We start from the raw sequence: 12,702 nt of genomic DNA, 5'->3' as shown, positions 1-12,702 counted from the left end.
TGTGTGTGTGTGTGTGTGTTTCCTATGAAGCCTTCCTTTTAATTCCAATTTTGTTTAGAATAGTGGAGTTTGGTCAGATTTTGTATTCAGATCATAGAAATTCAGTTTACTTGAAATTTCAAGAAATCATTTTTCTTAAAATCAGTGTTTATTTTGTGTGGCAGGGATAAGTTTAGACATAGAGTTTAAATCCTACTTTTATTCTCATTACTTCTATGACTTTTGGATGACTCTAGTTGTAAATATATAAGAGGTTAGGTATAGAATGCTGATACTTAGCTATCTATTGACATCTTCATTCATTATTTATCATTTATTCACATATTCAACAATGCATTTTGGATACATACCATATAACAGGTCTATAATAGGTAGCAGTAAATAGAAATAAAAAATGTGGCCTCTGCATTCAAGGAGCTCTCAACCTAGTGTATAAGACCTACGTCTTTCACAGCAGACTGATTTGCAAAATAAGAAACAAACAGTATGTTCTTAGAGCACAGAGAAGGAAATGAGTACTTTCTCCAGGTTGGGTATACGTGGGAGGAAGGATATTTCAACATAGCAGACATTTGTCCTGGAAGATGTCAGTGGTTCAGAAGAAAGGATAGATTGAAATGCATTTAATCTTATCATATGGCAGCTGTGTACTCTAATGAAAATAACAAAAGCCCTTTACATTTTGTAACTCTTTACAGGTCCAAAGTATTTCATAAATACCTTCTGTCATATAGTGATTTATAAGAAACACATATTTGGTCATTCAGGTGACCGAATACATATTTCTCAGATATATTTGGTTTTCATCCACAGTTCCTGAAAATACTTCAAAGCCATAAAGGTGAAATAGATGTCTTGTTATAAATGAAAGTGACTTAGACCCCACCCAAGAGCAAGGCTGGTTGCCAGGAGATGCCAATCATGTGGTTAGAGGGTTGGAACTTTCATTCCCACCCCAGACCTCTGGAGAGGGAAGAAGGCCTGGAGGTTGAATCATCCAATTGACTTAGTCAGTTATGACTATGTAATCAAGTTTCCATAAAAACTTAAGAATTTTTTGGTTCTTTTTTTGGGAAAGCTTCCATGCTTGGGGAATCAGAACACTCCCACATGCCACCAGGTTAGTTCCCAAGCTTCACAAAGACAAAGCTTTCTTTATTCAGGACCTCACCCTATGTATCTCTTTATCTGGCTATCGATTCATATCCTTGAATAAACTGGTAAACGTAGGTACATGTTTCCCTGAGATCTGTGAGCCACTCTAGCAAATTAATTGAACCTAAGGAGGAGGTCACGGAAACCTCCAATCTCTGGCTGGTCGAGGAGGGGGCAATCTTGTAGGAGAGGACCACTAACCTGTGGAATCTGATGCTATCCCTGGGTGGATGGTGTCAGAGTTGAGTTAAAATCTTGTCACCCCTCTGGTGTCTGAGAATTTCTTAGTGTTGTGTGGAGGGGAACCTCCCTCAATATTGGAATTGGGTCCGGGAACTTACAATACCTCCTTATTTGATTCTCAACAAACGATGAGGTGGACATTATCATCGAATGAATGTAAACTGCTAAATTTTTGTGCAAGAGGAGTGGAGCATCTTTCCCGGAAAGTGGAACTCCAGGATGGAAGGGTGTTGCAGCTATGACCTTCACTGCTGCCACTTTGTGTCGATGTTCTTCCACATGGGAAGTAGGCAGTCTTTGAGTGAGTCCTCCACAAAGGAACTAAGGTCTGTTGTTAATAGCAAATGATTCTCTCTCTTCACCACACTCAACCATATGATGTGCAATATGATTAAAAACAATACGTTTTTAATTTTTAAGTCTCAACTTTATGTTAAATCCTGGAATCAAAAGAGAAAAGTGGGTACAATTCTGCTGAAACTGTGATACTACATCCTGACAATAATATTCTTTCCAATTTCTACTCTGTGCCACATTCTTGTGAGAAAGAAAACTGAGACTAAGATTGATCTCTTCCACCTTTTTGGAGAGTGTGGGTTTACCTAACCTTGCACTAAATAATCAGTGTGGAACAACTGCTGTTTGCTTTCCTTCAAAAATACCTAACTGGGAAGAAGAGAATACTATATTATTTTGCTAATCACATCTTCTACTAAGTAAACAAAAAATACTTTAGTATAGATTTTATTTAAAGTCTTCACCTTTCATAATTATTTCATTCTGAATCATAACTTCCTAATTAGGCAATGCAATTACAGATTGAAAATCCTATAATCATATGTATTTAGGTTAATTATGTTAACCATTAATTACTGTTGAACTACTGAAATGGTCACCTGTGCAAATGAAATACTTGTAGAGAAGCAACTCAGGTTTTAAAAAATTATACCTTCTAATAAAAACAAAGAAAAGTTTAACATTGTACAGATTAAGATCCGATAAGAAACTCATCAAATCAAAGAAAGTGACAGTTAACTTTTTAATAGTTAAACAAATTCAATTAGCATTTCTTTAATGTTTATTTACATATTCTGGTAGAATTATGTGTAGAAGAATTTGTGATTTATAATTTGTCTATCCACAAAACAGCAATAAACGCCTCAGGAAAGAATTAACCAGCTTATATGTCACAGCTAAACAGTGAATGTTTCCTAGTGGAAAACACAATGAAGAAAAACTAACATTCATAAATTATATTTTCTTTCCATAAATATACCTGGAAACATTTGCTCAGTTAAAAATATCTTCGCCATTAGTAAGTTAAAAGATGTTTGCATTTACATAGGAACATATGAATTTCATGTATACTAGTCCTTTTATTAGAGCCAGCAAATAGAATCATGTCCTTCTGTATTCTGAGAGCATAACTTTTATTATTTATATTCTAGGACTGTCACTGAAAGAAATTTAAGCTGTTAGTCAATTGGTAAGGGTGAAATTGGAAGGACTAAATACTAATTAGGACAAAAATAAACTAATTGGGGCCACATTTCTTCCAGCATTCAGATAGGTATCACTAAATCCACTTTACAATTTAACTTATTTCATTTTGGTGGTGGGGTACATTTTATTTCTAATATACCATGGTGAGAAAAAAAAATAAAAATAATTACAGAAAGATTTTTTTTAAAGTAGGCTCCACACTGAGCCTGAGGTTTGAACTCACGACCCTGAGATCAAGACTTGAGCTGAGATCATGAGTCAGATGCTTAACTGACTGAACCACCCAGGCAACCCCAGGGAGATTTTATAACACAGATGAATATGTGCTTGGTAATTATATCTCTCAAAAATTATATAAGTTATATATCTCTCAAAAATTATATAATGGTTATATATAACCATTTCTAGCTTCATGCTACAGAATTTCAGGGAATCGGTTGTGTATTTGTTCATGTACTTAAATAACTACAAATGTGGTTTTGAGAAATTCATCAAGTCATTTGAGACCTTTACTACTCAAAATGTGCTCCATCGGCCACCAGTGTTGGTGCCACGCAGAATTTGTTAGAAACGCAGAATCTCAAACTATGCCTCAAAACTACTGGATCAGAATTTGAATTTTAAAAAGATTCCCCATTGATTCATGTGCATGTTAAAGTTTATAAAAGGCTGTTCAGGACCACGTTTGGCTTTCAGTTAGCAGAAAAGAACACTAAAGTCGTCATCTACCTAGTGATCTTGCTTTTGTGAGCTCCAGAACCACAAATTCAAGCCCAACTAAAGAGCTGATTTTGTTGAGTAGGATAGTTTATAGGATAAGTGAGCCACTTCATTATATATAATCTAGAATATACTTATTCAGGGATAGTAGTGACCAATTGTTCATGAGGTAATGAAAATATACAGATGAAATTGGCATTTATTAAAAAAATACATACATAATTTTAAAATGTCACTTACACTTATTTGCCAAACTTTAGATGTAGGGTTAGGTGATGTCTTTGAGTATGAGCCCTTTGAATGGAATTTGAAGTAATCTTTCCTGTTAAAACTGAGCCTATAGTACATTCATTATCTGATATCCAATTTCAGCCTTTTAAGAATGAAAATAAAACAAACAATCAAAACTAAGGACACTCGCAAAATAATCTAGGTGTGATATCTTAGACTTTGCCAACTTTAAATTATTTTTAGTGTAGCAAGTTGAGTAAATCATACTATTTATTTATAGTCCACGGTTATCATTGTTTTACTTAAGGTCACGTTACTGTTTGCATGATTGGCATGAATATCCATCCCCTAATTTTGTGTTTCTCTCCATTCTAATATGTTTAGTGTAATGGCAGCCATTCTAATATATTTAATTGTTGTATGCATTCTTGTAAAAATGGAAGTTATTTTGTATGCTGTATTATAAATTGCAGTCTATCTCATTTTGTTTCCTCTTTCATTCAGCACTATATTTTTGACATCCGTCCATGTTGGTTTGTATGCTATTTGTCTGCCATTTCTAATGCTACTAGAACTCCTTGGTGTGAGCCCATTGCACTTCGTATGTTCAATACTCCAATAATGGGCACTTGTTACTACAAACCACGTTGATATATTAAGATGTACATAAATATCACATACGTCTCCTTTTGTTGGTGTGAGTTTTTTTTCGAATAGAAGAGAGAAATTGTTGGCCCGTAGGACATGCCATATTTCTCTCCAGAGTACCTTCACCAGTCTATAATTCTAAGAGTGGTATACAAGAGCTCATTATCTCCAATACTTTGCATGTCCTGGTGTTTTAATTTTTGTCAGTCGAATAGATATAAAGGGATATTTCATTTTTCCTTTTTAAAATCTTAAATTTTGGGATATTTTTAGATTTACATAAAATCTTCAAAGATTATACAGATAGTTCTTAGGTACGCTTCATCCACCTTCCCCTAATGTTAGCATAATAATGACACGTTTGTCAAAACTAAGGGGCCAACACTGGCACAAACCTATTAACTTAGCAAGAGACTTTCTTGACATCTCACATTTTCCCACTGTTTCCTGAAACAGGTCGATTTCCTGTTTCAGGATTCTAGAATACGTTTAGTAATGATGATGCCCCCTAGTCCTCTCCTCTGCCTTACTGTTTCTCAGTCTTTCCGTGTTTCTCATGGCCTTGAGAATTTTGAAGAGCACTGGCCATATATTTTGTAGAATGCCCTAACATGTGGGCTTATCTGGTGTGTTCACTTATTAGACTTGAGTTTGAGGTTTGGAAAGCATACCACAGAAATGACGTTCCTTTCTCATTATGTCATATCAGGGCATGCATGGTATCAACATGGCTTATCACTGGTCGTGAAGTCTAGTGGATCCTATTGTTTTAAATTGAATTTCTCCTTTTAAGTTTGGGTGTGTCTTCATAAACGTGATAGCTGTTCATGTTTCCTCTTCTGTAATTTACCTTTTCACATCTTTTGCTTATTTTCTTTGGAGATCCTGTAGTTTTCTGGCTGATTCACAGACATTTTTGTTTTACTACAGAGATTAGTCCTTTGTCACTTTTAGGGATTGCCAGTACCTTTCATCTGTTTGTTTATTCACAGAGTTTTTCATGGGCCAGACATCTTGTATTTTATGTGATCACATTCTTTTATTTTTTCTTTTGGTACGTGATTTTGAAGTTTTAAGAAGTCCATCTTTGTCCTTAAAGCACAGAGCTATTCTCTAACCTTTTAATGTTAAATATATAGTTTTACCTATCACTTTAAGCATCTAATCCCTCTCTAGTCCACATTACTTGTTGTGTTGAGTAGAAATATAGTGGGTTTTTTTTCAGATAATGAATCAGTTTTCCTTTTTTAAACAATATGCCCAATCCAGTTAATTTGTTGTGCCAACCTTATTGTAAATTTAGAGTGTTCCCTGAGTTATCTATTTTGTACCATTGATCTTTTGGTCATCTGGCAATATCACAATAGTTTTGCTTTGTTTTGTTTTTACTGTGATCTATGCCTTTGTAGTATGGCTTAATATGTGGGAGGGCAAGTTTCAATTTGTATTGGAGTTGCTTTGACCTTACAGATTAATTGTAAACATCTCTATTCAGATGATCTTTTTGTCTTTTTTTTTTCAGTTTGAAGTTTTTTTTAAAGTTTATTTATATTTATTTTGAGAAAGGGAGAGAAAAAGAGGGTAAGGAGTGAGAGAGAGGCAGAGAGAGAGAATCGCAGGCAGGCTTTGCACTGTAGCACGATGATGAAAGGCACGAACTCTTGAACTGTGAGATCATGACCTGAGCCAAAACCAAGAGTTGGACGTTTAACTGACCGAGCCACCTAGGTGCTCCTTCAGTTTAAAGTTTTATTCATGGAAGTCTTTCAGACTCTTGGCTAAACAGATTCCTCAGAATTGTATGGCTATTGTAAAAAGTACTATTATTTATTTTTTTTCATTTTTTTAAAATTTTATTTTAGGGAGAGAGAGTGTGTTCATGAGAAGGGGAGAGGGGCAAAGGGAGAGAGAAAGAGAATCTTAAGCAGGCCCCAGCTTAGCATGGAGCCTGACATGGGGCTCAATCCCATGATCCTGGGATCATGACTTGAGCCAAAATCAAGAGTAGGACGTTCAACTGACTAAGCTACCCAGACACCCCATATAAAACATTTTTAAAAATTATTTCTCGGGGCGCCTGGGTGGCTCGGTCGGTTAAGCGTCCGACTTCGGCTCAGGTCATGATCTCGCGGTCCGTGAGTTCGAGCCCCGCGACAGCTCAGAGCCTGGAGCCTGTTTCAGATTCTGTGTCTCCCTCTCTCTCTGCCCCTCCCCTGTTCATATTCTGTCTCTCTCTGTGTCAAAAATAAATAAATGTTAAAAAAAGAAAAAAATTTGAAAAATTATTTCTCTAGTTTGTTATTGCTGGTAGCGAGAAACACTTGGTTTTCCTAAGTTGATTTATTATTCATCAGCTCATTGACTCTCTACATTTTACAGCTGACTTTTCTGTATGTAGTATATTAATTCAGCTAATATTTATTGAGAGTCTGTTTTGTGCCAGGTATTCTTCTAGGCGCTTGGGATAGATCAGATAGCAGAATGCTCCATGGAAACTACATTCTGTCCACCTTATGGCAACAGACAGACAAGCAATAAACAAAATAAGTAAATTAAATACTATAATAGAAGTGGAACATGCCATAGTAGAAAGAAAATCAGGGCAAAGGGGATTGGGCACATGGAGAATTGTTTGCAATCTTACTAGTAAGGCCACGGTAGGCTTGACAAGATGGTATTGAAAGGAAGTGAGTGAATCAGTTTTGTAACTATGTGGGGAAGATGCTTCCAGCAGGAGGATCAGCCAGTGCAACGGCCGTTGGAGCCATGCTGGTAATAAGTTCAAAGGCAAAAGAGAAGGAACAAGACTACCAGTGAGGAAGCTACAAAAAATACTGGCTTTGACAAGTCTGGTACTAGTGGACGTGGGGAGAAAGAACTCGCTTTTAGACATGATTTTGAAAATTTGATAGTTTTTTTAAGCTGCATGTTTCAAGTCTTTCAGAAGCTTTAAACTTATTTACTTTTAGATATAATCTGTTTTCACATTCTCGTTTCATAACCATAAACACAATTTAATTACCTAGATTATGAAAATAAGAAAGTCACAAGACAAAACCAGCTTTAAAACAAACACAAATGATATAAATTCACGTATGACTCAAGACAAATACTTACTAGTGTAATGCAGTTACCAGCATAATGTGGTAGCAGTGTTAGTGTGGTATGGGCAGCAGCCAGATATTTTACCGAAGAAATGGAGAACGCCAGTTAATTTAGCAAGTAAGCAATGTGGGGATTAATTCAGAGTGTTTCCCATTTTCTGCTGGTCCGTATATGCATATATGCACTTGTATATGCATACACATTCCATGTAGTTCCAGGAAGAAAGTATAACAGGGTAGGGGCACCTGGGTAGCCCAATTGGTTGAGTATCTTACTTGATTTCGGCTCAGGTCATGATCTAGCACTTGTGAGATTGAGCCCCTGTGTCAGGATCCGTACTGGGCATGGAGCCTGCTTGCGATTCTCTCTTTCTCTGTCTCTCTCTCTCTCGCTCTCTCTGCCCTTCTCCCAATGGCACTCTCTCCTTCTCTCTCAAAATAAATAAATACACATTAAAAAAAGAAAGTAAACAAAGTAAATATAATTTGAAGTAAGTAGAGGAAGAAAGCCAACAAAAAGGAGAAATAAAATAAAAAATAACATAAAAATAGGCAAGAAGACTATTTACTAGAGGTGAATTATGAATTTTGTTCTAAAGCTGGTTAAACTGTCACTCTTCAAAACTACTTAGACTGGTCCCTTATATAAATAATAAACTACACTTTTGAGTGTTTGACTCTGGCATTGTTTTTCCTTTTTTTTTCTTTTAGACATGCATTTTAACTATATACTACAGGATTTAGTCAAAGGTCAATGCAAAATATGGAAATATCCATCTGTATGTGCTATGAATAATAGCATACTTTATATTACATAGTGCTATATGTAAAAATACCCACACACTTTCCTTCAAAGTATGCATTTTTGTTTTTCCGTGCTGAATTAGTGTTTACTTTCAATGAACAGTGGGTATTCTGCAACTTGTTTTCCTCTTTTCTTTGACTTCCAGGAAGCCTAAGGGTGATTGCTAGGGATTTTCTTAATTTGGCATGATAATTTCCTTCATTCTCACGCCTTCATATTATTTGGTTCTTCTGCTTTTGATTTTTTAAGTAATTTTGTATTTTATTTTATTTGTGATGTAGTCACTTTAAATCCTTTTTGGAAACGTGTGTGTGTGTGTGTGTGTGTGTGTGCGCGCGCGCGCAAGCCTGCATGTCGGCGTGAATTGACTAATTTATAATTCCTTACCTAACAATTAGTAGAAATTTATCTTCAGCAAAATATGTTAGATACTCATTTAAGGTTGCATGATGTAGGGCTGAAACACAGATCTTGGAAAGAGAGCCTAGAAAAGGGATCAGACTTTGTTACCCATGTTCCTCTTAGCGGACCTGTTTCCTTCGTCCTTCTCACTGTGACTGGTTTCCTTTACTTCCTCAGTTCCCACGGTGAGTAGAAGAATCTCACCTCGGTTCCTTAGGCCTATGGCTTATAGGTCAAATCACCTGAAAGAACTGACCTTGGCCTGCCCCCATCTCTCTTTTTCCCTCTTTCTGAAAGATGGCAGATAAGCCCAGCTTTGATCAGGAGCCCACTTGTGGGCACATCTACTGCGTTTAGGGAGATGGAATTGTCTGACTATTGGTCCTTTCACTGTCCCACAAGACAGGGCTTCACACTTTCAGATTTTCTCTAGAGATGAAAGAAAACACCATGGCTTAAGTCTGAATACAAAACCAAAGTGAAATCTAATAACACAAACGTGAAACAACAACAACAAAACCAAACCACTAATGTTTTTGCTTGTAGTATAGCTGCTTGGCTCTGCAAATAGAAAAACTTGCTTATTTAACATGCCCATATAGTCACATGGTTTGAAGACCTTAATGTATATATTATACGTATTTATTGAACATGAATTTGAACTGTATGGTTCGACTTGTATGTGAATTAATTTTGAAAAATACAGTACAGCAAATGTATTTCCTCATCCTTATGGTTTTTGTAATGTTTTATTTTCTCTAGATTATTTTATTGTAAGAATACAGTATATAATATGTGTAACATACAAAATATGTTTTAATCTATTGTTTATGGTATTGGTAAAGCTTCCTGTCAACAGCAGGCCCATGGTAATTAAGATTTGGCAGAGGGAGTCAAAAGCTATATAATTTTTGAATGCACAGGGGTCAGCTCCCCCAATCCAGTCATTATTCAAGGTCAACTGTATACATATGTACACACATAGGGGAATTTATGTTGTTTTTAGGAAATTACATAAAATACAAATTTAATGAATAAAATATTTATTAAGTGCTTACTGTGCTTCAGACTTCTAAGCTTCTAAATTCTGGGGATATGGCAGTGAATAAAACAGACAATGTTGTTTATGACTCTTGAGAAGTAGTTAAGTTTTTATTTATCTATTTATTTAAAAATGTAGAAAGATAGCTTAATATCTCTTTATAGGATGAATTTAAGGTGCCATATGTGTTTGTGCACGCTATACTTTTATACATTATCTACATACAAACACATCCTGTTTGCTTTGATGTCCTTCATGAAAGCAGGTCAAGCAACAGTATTGAAATAATGGGACCTCTTTTTAGTTTCCAAATTTCTGAAGCTTATAGAATGCAAGATTATTCCTCAGTTGCATTGTTACAAAGATATATGCATTGATATACATTAATTAACACAGTGGAAAAGATGTTAGAGCTGGATTTATGTTCGTTAGTGGAAAAGTGATGTTGTCCCAGTCCTTAGGCCTGCTGGGCTCCTGAGACAGCCCAGATGCTCGGTCATCCTTCAAAGGCTACAGTTCCTCTGAGGTCAAGGCTTTGGCCTCCTCAGGCGCCAGAGCCACAACAGAGACAATCCAGATGCAGTCTGCTTTGGGAAGCAAGAGCCTAGAATTCCTCCATAGGAGGAACCAGCAGGGATTTCTTAAAAAGGAGGGGCAAGTAAGTACATAAACTTACAAAGATTCACTCAGGGACAAATCAGGGAGTGACACTATCATCTTTAATTTAGGTGCTGGCCTTCACTGAATAAGAAAGATTTCTGTTTGCTCAGTGATACTTTGATATATTTTTCTAGGAGACAATATGGTACTGCATTAATAAAGTAAGTAATTATATGTATATACACGTATTTGATTTCTCATTTTATGTAAAAAATATTACTACAATAGTGACTATACATTTGATTTTTTTTAATACCACCAAAATTTTTGCAAATTAAATTTATATATTTAATATATACTACAAATGAAGGGAGATTTTCTTGGGGAACTATGGACGTAAGTAGGTGTTCCCCCACAACATTAGACACAATAGCTTCATTTTAATATGATTGATTTATTGAGACACAATCTGAAGTTCCTATTTAAAAGTGATTTTTAGCCTTTTCCATGAAAATTGAAAATTGTGCTGTTTTACAAATGTCATTTTTTTCTTTTGAAAGTTGCTCCCAAGCATTCCAAGCATTCCACATATGAAATAAGGATTAAGGGACTCTCTCTTTCCTCTCTCACAAAGGAACGAAGATAGATATATATATCAGTTTGATTCAGCTGGTGACCAACTGGTGATCAAAATCAGATTCACTAGACTTCTTATTTACTTTCAGTTTTGACGTCTTGTATGGTTTAATTGAATAAAATTCCTGCTTGGGTGGGTTAATCATGCTAGTTTAGGCAGTCACTTTATTTAGGCCCCTTTATTCACACTCCCTTGCTTGTGAGCATGTGAGGTCTTGATACATGGGTAGGCCTTGAATCCCATCCTTCACAATACCCTCTGTCACCGGAAAACTCCCTCTGTCTCCCATCTGTTGTTGTTGAATTATTCCTGATCACTGGTCAACATGAATTTTTGGACATTACAGGAGCACTTTTGAAGAGAAGAAAAACATTACAAAACCACCCTGGATATGCTTGGAAAGTAATCTGTCTTCTGACAGTAAAAGCCTTATATCAGATAGGGCCTGTTATTAGTTGGCAATAGAATAAAATTCAGATCATTTGCTTCCCATGTAGTAGTGAACATGAAACTGAGCAATGGAAAGTTTTCCTAACAGGATGTGGTGTGATACCTTGGATAATTGGCACACTTGCAAAGTTAATGAAGTAAGAACTTCCAGGCAAGGAGAGTTTAGAAGGTAAGAGGGCTTCTGAAAGCAATGCTGAGGCTGTAACTCAACACTACCAGCTCTAATGGGTGAACCAAATACCTAAGTCAATCAGATCTAGTCCCAAGAGAAGCAGTGAAAGGAACAGGTAGGAATGCAAGGGTTTCTTTAAGCCAAAAATGGCATTTGCTGTCAAAGTCAGTTTAATTCAAACAGGGAAACAGTCCATCTGGAATTCTGCTTTATTTTGAAATTATGGGAAGAACCCCTTCTCTTGTTACTCCCCATATAGTAAGTTAGTCCTTAATTATTATTTTTAAAATCTTAGTAAATGCACATTATGAGATTGAAGAGATTCATAGTTTGTTTCAATAGCTCTCTATTTTTTTTCCTTGTGAGTGAAACAATATTATTTCTGGAAGCATGGGAAAAATTGCAATGAACTTTATCAGTGATGGATTTAGAAGGAAATTTCCAACAGCAGAGCTTTTATAATCTCTAGCACAATGGTAAGCTATGAATTGTTTCTCCCAGCCACATATCCCATTTTTGTCCACTTCTGAGTAGACTGGAGCTCCTTCCTCCAGAAAGAAGCCACTGAGCATAGACATTTTATTGGGCTCCTAGTGCAGGCAAAATCTCCAGGCCAGGTTATAATACGGACTACCACACAACTCTTGTAATGTCCGTAGTTTGCTGCTGCATTTCTTCACAATCAATGTCGAATGAGGTGTAGGGATATTTTGATGTGATCTAATTCCATCAAGAAGATGAACTACAACAAAGTTGCTATGTTGCTATGATATAGTGAATAACGAAAGATACAGGTCAAATGAAACTGCTTGTGTAGCATTTCAAATGAAGAAATAAGAAATGAAGATGGATGGTAGATTTGCAAGTACTGCCAGAGTGTCTGCAAGCACAGTGAAATAAATTCAGTCTATTCATAAGTCTTCAGTACATCAGAAGTATCAATTCTCAGGCTTGTTCATTACTTTCTATTTGCCCTTCCCCCTTCTCTCC

General features: G+C 36.0%; 1 long non-coding RNA gene across 1 annotated transcript in view; it reads left to right on the top strand.

The window, feature by feature from the left end:
• LOC125937971 (uncharacterized) overlaps nucleotides 1-12,702 on the top strand; it is a 265,142-nt gene that overhangs the window by 19,344 nt on the left and 233,096 nt on the right. The window lies entirely within an intron of this gene.

This window comes from Panthera uncia (assembly GCF_023721935.1).
Source record: "Panthera uncia isolate 11264 chromosome B2 unlocalized genomic scaffold, Puncia_PCG_1.0 HiC_scaffold_24, whole genome shotgun sequence".
Lineage (NCBI taxonomy): Eukaryota > Metazoa > Chordata > Mammalia > Carnivora > Felidae > Panthera > Panthera uncia.
Note: the sequence above shows the minus strand (reverse complement) of the source record. Positions and strands in the feature narration are given on the sequence as shown.